Source organism: Parus major, chromosome 9, assembly GCF_001522545.3.
Source record: "Parus major isolate Abel chromosome 9, Parus_major1.1, whole genome shotgun sequence".
In the NCBI taxonomy this organism is placed as follows: domain Eukaryota; kingdom Metazoa; phylum Chordata; class Aves; order Passeriformes; family Paridae; genus Parus; species Parus major.
In genome coordinates, this window is record NC_031778.1 from 9,345,511 (window position 1) to 9,350,634 (window position 5,124).

Consider the following 5,124-nt stretch of genomic DNA (forward strand, 5'->3'; position numbering starts at 1 on the left):
ATCTGATCTTGATTTACTTTACTGCTATCTACAGCAGCCTTGTAATTTCTGCTGAATATTGTAAAAACCAATAGTGAAAAAAGTGAAAATAATGCTTCAATAGAGCTTACCAGCTTTGAATTGCCACTTTCAGATTCACTGCCTTGAATATTGTATTGCCCCCTTCCTTACTTTGTCTGGAACAGCGTCTGTGAAGGGGATCCAGCCCCAAGGTACCTGAGCAAGGAGCAGGAAAGGTCCAGGGACAGCAGCTGGTTCAGCCAAGCCTCCAAAACACAAGGCAGCCCATGAGGACAAGGCAGGACAAAGACAAGGGCAGGAAGTCAAAACCAGGCATTACACCTGGATGGAGCTGTTTGGAGACAGAACCATCAACCAAAGGCCCATGACCAGGGCAAGGCTGGGGGCCAGTAGGGACCGACCCTGGTGCAGGCCTGCTTAGGGAAAAACCCCAGGCCTAGGGCTGACCTCAAGTGGGGCTCTGGGCCCATGAGGAGGGGATGTGTCTGTGGGGACCCAGATGAGACTGGCCAGGGACTATTAAGGCCTAATTAAACCTGATCAATGCACTCTGAGCTGTGACAGATGCCTTCGTTAGGCTTAGTTTTGTTAAATAAAAATATGTTAAAGACAGCTTTAGGAAGTTGAAACCAACAAAACAAACAAAAAATCCCAAACAAAAAATAATGCCTATTTCGATATTATTAATATTATGGCACACGATATCTCCTCACAACTTCTGGGATTCAAACTTCCAAGGAAAGTTCTCTTTGTATGAGAACAGAAATAAAAAGACCAAATTGTGAAGTAAAATTTTATGTGGTCTTCTTCCAGTATCAGCACCTCTTCTAAATGCTTCCTCACCCCTGCCTCTGTCTCTCAGCCTCTCTGCAGGGAACAGGAGTCAGGCTAGTGATCACACACAATGTAGAACCAAGGTTAGCATGATAGGCAAAAACTTGCAAAACATGAATTCTACTCATATATTCAGAAGAAAATACAGAGCAAGAAAAGACTTCCAAGAAGGGGCTTAAATGTAATTTCTGGTGAAATTGCTGTACTATCTTTTACAAATCCTCCTTTACAAGGAGTGCAAGATAAAGCCCTCTGGTATTGCCTCTGGATTAGCCCAACTTTGAGAGCTGGGAACGTGGGAGTACAGCAAATCAACATTTCATCTCCCTTGGGAAGGACATTGCTTCCACTGTTCTGGCATCCTGTAGGCCAATGGAGCACACAAATGTCACCAGAATAGTGACATATCCTTGTTATAAAGTAGTTAAAAATTCATGAAAAAATGGATCAAACCCTGTGTTTCCATAATGGAAAACATCACGTGAATACTTTATAGGAATGGGAAATAATCACAAAATTTTCACAGCTAGAGAATTAAGAAAAATTCTCTGCCAGTAGCAGAATATACTTTAATGTCATGATTTTTATAAACTGTGAATGATGAGATGCTGCCACTGAAAAAAAAGCAAACAACTGTATTCAGCAGAATATTTTCTGCCTACAAGTAACAACTTCTTGAGTGTTATTCCTGTGGTCAGTAAAAGTAAGATAAATGTTTGCATATACAGCTTTTAAAATCAGTTTGAGATGACAGCAGGTTACTCTTTTGTCGCTTCATACCAAATAACTCTTTACATTGTAGTTTGTTTTCATGTTTTTAGTGATGTCACATCCTATTCTCTTTGCTTTTGACACCTTTTTTAGAAAGCCCTTTAGTTTCATAGAAGGATTGCCTGGTATTATCTTTTTGGCATAGTTCACATACATTTCCTTAACACTTTTTGGTCTACTCCCTTCTCTTCTGGTTACATCCAGGAGCTCAGGCTTTTGAGCTTTTTCAAAATGCTTTGGCTTAACTGAAGAGTCTCACTGCAGCATGGAAATATCCAGATAAGCAGGAGGTGACTTATCATCTGATCAGATGCCTTTGGCTGTGTTGGGAAACCTTTTTGATGTTGGTCCGTTTCTTCCAGCCCACATTAAGACCAAGACACTGCTTTAGTTTCCATACGGTTGTTTCATCTATATTTTCTGGGAGTCTATATGAACAAATCAAGAACCTCCAGGACATATTGTTTTATCTCTGTAAGCTGAAGAGAAAGCATCTCTGTCTTCCCTCCATTTTTCCATATGTGTTAGTGATGCTGGCAGCTGAACTGGAGAAAGTAACCTGCCAGCAAAGAAGAAGTTAGTAGAGCTGGATTACATAGTAAAAGCAGAGTTAATGTCAGATCAAAGACTCTTTGGGAGAGTAAGCCCTGAATTCATACAAAACATTCACTATCAGATCTTATTTCCATCTGTCTCTCTCAGAAGGGATTGTCTCCAGTTTCCAAGGCATTATGTTGTTTTCAGAAGCTGAATGGTAGCAGTGGTTCAACAGCTGTATATAAACTAATAACATGTTTAAACTGATCCTTTGATCGTCAGTATTTTGTTAATTTTCTGACAGACTCATAATATTTGATGTATCAAATTCTAGGTTACCACTTTTCTTCTGCTTTTTGTAAACACTGTCATGTACTGACAGTCTAGGAAAGCCACAGTTCCTTTACCATAACTACACTCCGACATTCTTCTTATATTTGCAGGCTAGTCCTAACTAGTTCCTTCAAGATTAACATAAACAGTATTTCAAATGTGCTGCTATCAGATTCCCAGCATTAATTAAAAAAATAACCTTCAGATATGGATTTAATTTGCATCCATGCATTCATAGCAGGATGTTTCTTTGCAATTGTTACATGTTGAAAAGCCTTGGTATAACCCTCAGAAAAAGTGAGTATTTCGAGATCTGCTCTATTTCTTCTAAAACATGTTTAAACCTTATGCTATTAAGCAAAGATCTCAATGTCACTTTTTCATTATGTGTCAACATATGACTAAACTGCATGTTTACACTGATAATAGCTGTATGATAAATATTTACATGGATTATATAGTTAGCAGTAAGGCGTAAGCAGTGCTGACTGTATGCGTCACTCCTGTACCAGGAGTACACAAGTTATGAAAGTGATGGTTTTGATTTTTTCTTCTTTATTTTCCTTCCAAGTATTGAATTCTCTTTCTAATCAGGCCAGACATAACCAGGAAACAGAACCCATACTGTCAGTTGTTGTTTAAATGGAAAGGGATATTGTCTTAAATTAATTCAACCAACCTTTTATGTGTCAGCCCTTCAGTAATTCTTACTCAAGAACATTATTCATACTGAGGAAAGCTGAGGAATGCCTTGTATGGCACATGTATATAAAATGTATAATTTTCCAAAAAAAAAGTTGCAATATGTGAACAGTGTTTTTCATTTAATTAAATTTTATTGGTAAGAAAAATTAGTATTCAGACAAAAAAGTAAAAGAAATCCATGAGGTGGCATGAGATTAAAGAAAGAAAGCAGCAGGTGTTTCTTTTTTGCTTCTAACCAGCTATTTATGTAAGTATAAACTAACCAAGAAGATCTGGCGGGATATTAGTAAAATTTGTGTAGAACAAGGAAAAAAAACCCCAGCATTTAAGAACTTTATGGGTATAAAGTCCCACACTTGGGCAAAGAGTACAAGAACAATGGTGGGTTTTTTTTAAAACCTAGCTACATATGTGGTCCATTAATTATAGCATTAGAACATAGTATTCATTTCCTTAGCCTCCCATTGTTCCTGTGACTTTTGTTAGCCCTGCCATATCATTAAGGATCTGAAAAGAGAGAATAGTAATATACAATTGCTCAGATTGACCATGAAGGGAACTATGATCTTCTAGGTCCCAAAAAGGAACCACAACCTCAGGACTTGCACATCCAGTAATAAGATCTGAGCCTGTATTGAGGCAATAAATATGGCATCTTTAAGAATTATGGACTGAAGTTATGATTGCCTGAAAATGGAGTATGCTGTTACAGGAAATTGTGCCAATTGTAGAAAACCTGATGTATGATAAAAATCTATCAGTTTGGGCACTTTTAACTCCCACATCCTGATATTTCTATGAATTATTATGACTAGCTTTAATTGAGGTAACAAATCTAAATGTGCCAGAAGTAAGGAGCTTAAGGTAATGTGTGTAAATGGTGGCACACACTGAACCTGGCCCGCCTCTTTTGGCTTCTGTTCGTTCTTGGAAGCGAGGACTATGCTGAAGCTGCTTGTTTTGGCAAAGCCTGCTCCTTTAACTTGATCTCCACCCTATTTCTAGGAATTCAGCCCCTTTCATGCCTGCCAGTCTGCTGAGTTGTGTGCTGTTTTTGGAAGGGCAGAATGCAATTTTCTTATAAAGTCTATGACATACTTGTACAAGTTGCCAAAATGTTCTATGAAACCTGAGTGCCACATAAATGACAGCAGAATCAGGCGGTTTACATGTAGCTTTGGCTATGGGTTTTGTATGATTCATTTCTAGTCACATATTTGCACCAACAGCTCGCCAACATTTCTATGAGAACCTATTATTTCAGGCATTTATAATTTGTTCAGTGTATTCCCTACTGAATATTAATAATACAGCTCACAGTCTGGATATCTGTGTCAAATTTGGGGAATAATACACTGACACCAGTGACTAGTACTCTACAAAAGCGAAACTAATAGAGTCTTTAGCTGCACCCGGGGAGGTTTAGGTTAGACATTAGGATGAAGTTCTTCACAGAAGGGGTGATTAGACAGTGGGATGGGCTGTCCAGGGAAGTGGAGTCACCACCCCTGGAGGTGTTTAAGACTGCATGTGGCACTGCATGCCATGGTCTGTTTAACACAGTAGTATTTAGTCGTAGGTTAGATTTGATGATCTCAGAGGTCTTTTCCAACCTTGTTGATTCTGTGATTCTGCACTGTCTTCATCTAACTGATTTTAACGCTTGGAAAAAAAAAAAAAAGTCGTCGAACTATTTTAAACTTACAGAACTAGTTACTGTTTTGCATGTGCAGTAAAATGCTTTCAAAGGAAACCTTAATATGTATTTTAATAGTGGGCAGTGCCAGCGACCAATACCCAACCCGAGACAGCCGCGCCGCCTCAGCTTTCCCGCCTCCGGCCTCCGCCCTCAGCCCGCCCGCGCACAGCGCCCCTAGCGGCGCAGCCGGCTCGGCGCAGGCGCGGTGCGCTCCCCGGGCGGGG